This window comes from Erythranthe guttata, chromosome 8, assembly GCF_056151865.1.
Source record: "Erythranthe guttata isolate IM_541 chromosome 8, IM_541, whole genome shotgun sequence".
Classification (NCBI taxonomy): domain Eukaryota; kingdom Viridiplantae; phylum Streptophyta; class Magnoliopsida; order Lamiales; family Phrymaceae; genus Erythranthe; species Erythranthe guttata.
This window is the reverse complement of record NC_142540.1, coordinates 10,937,580-10,944,976: the sequence shown is the minus strand read 5'-3', so window position 1 is coordinate 10,944,976 and position 7,397 is coordinate 10,937,580. Positions and strand designations below refer to the sequence as shown.

Sequence of the window (7,397 nt, the reverse complement as noted above, 5' to 3'; positions counted from 1 at the left end):
TTTTGCTTCATGGACACCCAATTATTGATTTGTACCTATAAGATACTAAATCCACCAATTAAAACAGAAATATAAATTAATCCAAAAAAAAATACACGTAAACGTAAACGTGGAGTTTTATTTCTACACTCCACTGTATCTTTTGTATGTAGTGTTTTTGCTGTTGTTTGGTTATGCGTATTAAAGTCCTAGTGTTGTAGTTTGTGTTTTTAAGAACGTTGTTGCGAATGCAGTTTTGCGCTTGTTTTTTTACATGTACGTTTTTGCATGTCCAGTTGAGCGAGTGTGTTTGTGCATGTTTGTTGATTTGTATTAATGTCCTAGGATTGTAGTTTGTGTTTTCATGATCCTTTTTGCGATAGAACTTTTGCGTGAGTACTTTTGTGCATGCTTTTGTACTTTTACTTATATGCGTATCTTTTCTAGCGAGTGTTTTTTTGCACGTTTCTTGATGCGCATTCATGTCCCTGAGCTGTAGCACGTATTTTCATGATCGCTTTTGGAATTAAATTTTGACCATGTTCGAGTTCGAATTTGGAAATTTGCCGTTAGATAGGAATTACAGCCAGCTGAAATAGCTTTCTAATGCCGCCAGAACCAACTGATTTGGAGTCCGGATAAGAAAGTGATGCTCGACTTCGTGGACACTACCAAAGATGTTGAGGGATTCTCTTTTCTAATTTGATTTTATTTTCCTGTTTGCAACTCTTCACTTACTCTTTGATCATTTTTGCTTCCTGGACACCTAATTTTTGATTTGTACCTATAAGATACCAAATCCACCTGTTAAAACTGAAATATAAATGAATCCGAAAGAAAATCCACGTAAACGTAGTGTGTTATTTCTACACTCGACTGTATCTTTTTTATCTAGTGTTTTGCTGTTGTTTGTTGATGCGTATTAAAGTCCTAGTATTGTAGTTCGTGTTTTTAAGAACGTTGTTGCGAATGCACTTTTGCACATGTTTTTTTTATATGTACGCTTTTCCATGTCCATTTGAGCGAGAGTGTTTGTGCATGTTTGTATATTTGTATTAATGTCCTAGGATTGTAGTTTGTGTTTTCATGATCCTTTTTGGGAATGCACTTTTAGGTGAGTACTTATGTGCATGCTTTTGTACTTTTTCTTATGTGCGTATCTTTTATAGCGAGTGTTTTTGTGCACGTTTCTTGATGCGCATTCATGTCCTCGAACTGTAGTACGTATTTTCATGTTCGAGTCCGAATTTGGAAATTTGCCGTAATATAGGAATTAGAGCCAGCTGAAATAGCTTTCTAATGCCGCAGGAACCAACTGATTTTGAGTCTGGATGAGAAAGTGATGCTCGACTTCGTGGACACTACCAACGATGTTGAGGGATTGTCTCTTCTTATTTGATTTTATTTTCCTGTTTGCAACTCTTTACTTACTCTTTGATAATTTTTGCTTCCTGGACACCTAATTTTCGATTTGTACCTATAAGATACCAATTTCACCAATTAAAACTGAAATATAAATTAATCCGAAAGAAAATCCACGTAAACGTAAACGTAGAGTGTTATTTCTACACTCCACTGTATCTTTTTTATCTAGTGTTTTTGCTGTTGTTTGTTGATGCGTATTAAAGTCCTAGTAGTGTAGTTCGTGTTTTTAAGAACGTTGTTGTGAATGCAATTTTGCGCTTGTTTTTTTACATGTATGTTTTTGCATGTCCATTTGAGCGAGAGTGTTTGTGCATGTTTGTTGATTTGTATTAATGTCCTAGGATTGTAGTTTGTGTTTTCATGATCCTTTTTGACAATGGACTTTTGCGTGAGTACCACCTCCTCCAAGTCCCAAGAAAGACATTACAGAAATTCTGAGGGAATTATTAGCATCGTCATCCAAATCGGATCTTAAGGCACAATTAAAAGAAATCCTACAAGAATCTGACTCGGATAAAGAGGACACAGATATGGCCAGTCTTAAATTTGACTCGATGCATGACTCCCAGGACCCATATGATGTTTAGAAAATTTCATATGTCATTTTCAGGCAGCCATAATAATGGAGTTACTGTGCTACCCACTACTGGCCACAATAATGGAGTTACAGTGCAAACCACTACTGACCACAATAATGGAGTCACTGTGCTACCCACTACAAAGTCCATGATTGAGGTCACAGTCAGCTACTATTCATTTAAAGAAAATGAAGAAGAGTTTGAAGTCCGGAAGAAGACCTATATAGAGGCATACATCCATCACAATGAGGGCATCCGAAAATTTCCTAACATTTTCTTCCTTCCTTTGAAGATATATTCTCCCCCCATCTGCTTTATATCCGCTGCTTTCTTTAAATAATACCTAGTATTTATTGTCTGTTTAATAAAGCTCTTTTGTTAGGAATGGGATATCTTATCCATCGAAGAGCTTTGTTTAATGGCTTATAATTTATAACAAGCCTTGGAACTCCTCTTTCAAGTTCACCATTTTTGTTAACATAAAATGCTGGGCAGCTCCATGGACTAAATAATTTTCTAATTAGTCCTTTATTTTAATAAATCTTCAATTTCTTTTTTACACATTTCTAAATATTCTGGTCCCATTGCTATGGGCCTAGCTTTAGTTGGGATTTTACTTTCTTTAAAGTCTGGTTCATACGGTAAATGAACTATATGCCTTTTCCTTTCCCAAAAGGCATTGGGAATATCTGAGCAAATTGTTTGAACAATATGTTCTTGTATTTCTTGTATTTTCTTTTGTATATCTGGTTGCTGAATTTTCTCAGCAATCTTTTTATAAGATATTTCTTTTGTAAGTGAATTTAAAAAACTTTCTTTTCTTTTTATTTGTTTTTGTAAAACATCAATCTCGTGATAACGAGGTTGTGTAATAAATTGAAATGTTATTTCTTGTGATTTCACAATACTAGTAATACCTTTCTCATCCACATTTTTTATAGGGTAAAGCATGTGTAAGAAAGGATTTCCCAATATAATATCATGGGATAAATTTTTTACCATTATAAATGGCATTTCTATACAAATTCCATTATTGCAGATTGCAGTATTTTGTAACTTATATTTTACTATAAGTTTTCTACCATCTGCAGCATTCAGAATTTCTGAGGTTTTTGAGAAGTATCTAGAAGGTATAAGTCCTTCATTGATGCAATTTAGATCAGCACCAGAGTCAACCATAGCAATTGCAGAGAAGGAATATTCTTTCCAGACAATTATGGTGACTTTGATATGCCATTTGTGAGTAATTACTCTATCAATCATATTAATATAGGTTAATGAATTTAATCCATCTTTTTCTTGAGATGTAGTTGGACTAGGTTCTAAGTCTTCCTCTTCTTCTGATTGGTCAGAAATATTCTGAATTCTTTTTAATTCTAATACTGCTACTCAAGATTTAAGAGAGCGTAATTCTGTTTTTAGTTCTTTAACTTCATGTATTAGTTCACTAATACATGTGTCTTCGGGCTTTTCTTCAGATTTTTTTACTCGGTTAAGAATTTCTTTTATGTTATAAGCTTCGGGTTCTTTAAAACGAAATTCTTTATCAATATTTCTTTTTTTGGAATAATCCTCCAGATATTTCTGAAGTATTTCTCTTTTCTCTGTAGGATCTGTAATTTTATCTATAATATCAAGAATAAAATTGTCTTCTTTTGTCAGGACAAATAATCCGTTAGCCTGACATAAAGTTTTATAATAGTCGCAATTTCCTTCACAATCAGATTTTTCTGATTCTATTTCTGATTGGTTAGAATCAGATTCATACTCTTCATTTTCGTTCTCTATTAGAGATACTTGAAGATTAGTTTTATCTTCCTCAGAATCAGAAAGGAATAATTTTTCCAATGTCTTTATGAGTCCTTCATCAATAGATAGGCTATTAATTTTCTTTTTCATTTTACACTTATTAGCATAATGGCCAACCCTATGACAACGCCAACAGACGGGTGTTGTCTTCTGCTTTGATGGTTGGGCACTGTTAGTCCCATGTTTGTGGTTTTTTGACCTTTTCTTTTCTCTTTTTTCTTTCAGGGGAAAATATTTATTTTTAGAAAATTTATTAATTTTAGTTTTCTTTTTCTTTTCAGATAACTCTGAACGAATAGGTGGTAGTCCCATTTGTCCACAAAAATCTCCTATAATCTTTTTCCCTAGGATTTTATCCTTTTGAATTTGTGTATGTAATTTTATTTCATTACATAGATTTATTCCTTCTGATGTGATTTCAGAAGCAAGATCAGCATAAGTGTAAAGGGAGTAAGGAATAACTCCATTATGTTTTTGCTTAATCCTGTTACGGATTTTTTCAGCAAAGAAATGTGGTAACCGAGAAAGAAATTTTTCTTTCCAAAAATCTTGTTGGCTATCTGCCCGTGTAAAAACTTTTGAAAAGAATACATCTTTATACCACTTGAATTGGGATAAATTGTGGCATCTTAGATTCATTAAATGTTCTTGAGTTCTATCCAATAATAAGGATGTAGTGCCTATGAAATGTTTGGCTATTGTATATAATAATGTGTTAACACCATCATTAGTATTAATTGGTTGGTTATTAACCATTTCAATTTTTCCTGCCTGAAGTATATGAGCTTTAGCTTCTTCAGGGAGGTAAAAGTCCCACCAACCTTTTAGTTGGCCAGTAAAACCTTGTATTATAATTTTTGCAATATTTTGGTGTGAATTACCATTTGATTTACATGCTGTGGCAAACATAGTCATATAATGTATGACTGTTTGGATTTGGTATTCTGACATACCATCTATATTCCATTCATTAATAGATCGACCGTCGAATTGAACAGTCATATAATCATCATGTTGTTCCAGTTGAAGGTCAACTGGGGTTTGCCTGTGATAATAGGGTTTTGCTGGAATATTATAAACTAACTTCTTTTTATAAGAAGATATCTTATTCACCTGATAAGGTGTTTGTTGTTCTGTTTCAAACATATGTTGTAATTGATTTAATTGGTCATCAGTACCTTGCTCATCTTCTGAGTCATAACCTTTTTGTGATTCTTTTTCCAGAGGAGCCATTTCTTTTTCTTTTATGCCAAGATTTTTTAATCTTCTGACAATTTCATCCACCATTTCAGATGATTCCTGAGTTTGTAATTTAAACTCAGTCTTTTCAGTTGACATTGGTTTAAACAAAACTTTTTGTTCTATTTGTAAAGGTTTGGATGTTGACTCAGTATAAGCTATTTTTTGCTCAATACGATTTAACTGATTACCAATTGATTGAAGAGAGAGATTTGTAAAATTGTTGTATTCAACAACAGCTTCAATAGTACTACCTTTCCTATATGGTGTAGCAATAACTTCGTCTTTGTCAATTTGAACAGTTAAATTTGCCGCATGGGATGAATACTTTTAACAAGTGTTCCTCTTTTTGTAATGTAATTTTGAAAAGTAGATTCAATTGTAGAAATGCATCTTGGATCTTCAAATTGAGGAAAGTGACGTTTTTCACTTTGGTAAAATATTTTTAAAAACTCAAAGAAATCAATTATTTCTTCTTAATAAATTTTTTATATAGCATAAACCATTTTTTCTGTCCTTCAATATTCTTTTTGGAGTAGAACCATTTTCTTTTAATTTCATTTTCAGAAGAATAAAATAATTCTTTTGCAAGTCCTTGAATCGGAAATTCTAATTCTATTTTTTCTTCAGCTGTTAATGTGTTAATACCATAAACACTTTTATCATCATACCCCATGTCTGATGGAGTAGGTGATTGCCTTTTAGGAATAGTTCTGGAAGTTCCAGATGTTGAGGGTGGTAATTCAACCTTGTATTCTGGTTGATTCACTCCGTCTGTAGTGAATTTTGTTCCTAATAATTTATCTCTTTCAAACTGTGAAATAGGAAGTGAAGAAGTAGACTTTCGTCCTAGATTAAGGTGAGCAATTCTCTTATTAGAGAATTTAATTTCAACATCTCCATCTGGATGTTCAATAATTTCTTCTAATTCTCTATTTTCCTCTTTAACAGGTTCAGAGGCTTTTTCAAGTACCCATTTTTCGGGTAAATTGACTTGGTCCCAAGTGATTGTTTTTGGGACTTTTAAATTGGATTTTGCTAAATTAGTAATAAATAGTGTTGTATAACCCCTATGTTGTGTAGGAATTTCTTTAATACGGGGAATTACCCTATTCATAACTTTATATTGAATTCTATAAATAAGAATTATATTGTCTGCTCCTTGCATCATATTAAAACCTTCAGATTTAATATCTAAGCATAAGGCATGCATTAAAGTTGGATCTGTGAGGGATAAAGTGAAGTTTGGAAAACATGAAAAATAAATTGGTCCATCACATAAACTAGATTCAACTATTCCTAATAAGGAATCATGAAATTTGTTATGTTTTTTATCTCTGACACAAATGACTGCAGACGTGTTTAGTCCTAGTCTGGTTGCAGGTTTTAATCCTACTTGTATCATACCCAATATGAAGAAATTTATATTTTCGTTTATGTTGTTCAATTAATTGTCTTGATAAAAGTTGAAATGCATTATATCCTTCAGTTAAAGGCATAGCTTCTTCAACTGTTTTTATTATATAATCAGAAGTAAATTCAAATGTTCCTTTTTTCTTATAAACAGATGATGAGCTGGGTAATTTCCAGTTTTGTAGAGTATTATCAATATTTTCAGAAATAATAATTTCTTTGTTAGAACTACTATTACTATGATTTGTTGTATATCTATTAGATAAAGATCTACTTATCCTCTCCATAAGGTTGTTGATCACTGTCAACGACTTACGTCACAAATCCCCTAAATGCCTAAATCTAGCAATAATGGGAATATCAAGGACAACGCGACTTAAGGTTTCACAACACTCTTAAAGAAAGGAAAATAAGACTTTAAAAAGTAGATAAAAATTAAAATTAAGAAAGTAGATAACCAAAATACAAATAGATAAAATACAAACTGTTATATAAAAAAGTACTACATACCTGCCAAGTCAATTTACCCGAAAAATGGGTACTTGAAAAAGCCTCTGAACCTGTTAAAGAGGAAAATAGAGAATTAGAAGAAATTATTGAACATCCAGAAGAAATTATTGAACATCCAGATGGAGATGTTGAAATTAAATTCTCTAATCAGAGAATCGCTCACCTTAATCTAGGACGAAAGTCTACTTCTTCAGTTCCTATTTCACAGTTTGAAAGAGATAAATTATTAGGAACAAAATTCACTACAGACGGAGTGAATCAACCAAAATACAAGGTTGAATTACCACCCTCAACATCTGGAACTTCCAGAACTATTCCTAAAAGGCAATCACCTACTCCATCAGACATGGGGTATGATGATAAAAGTGTTTATGGTATTAACACATTAACAGCTGAAGAAAAAATAGAATTAGAATTTCCGATTCAAGGACTTGCAAAAGAATT

The 7,397-nt window shown here is 32.4% G+C and overlaps 1 pseudogene; it reads right to left on the bottom strand.

Moving 5' to 3' along the window:
* Positions 1-5,496: 5,496 nt before the first annotated feature.
* LOC148768508 (uncharacterized) lies at positions 5,497-6,900 on the bottom strand (annotated as a pseudogene).
* Between the last annotated feature and the right edge of the window lie 497 nt (positions 6,901-7,397).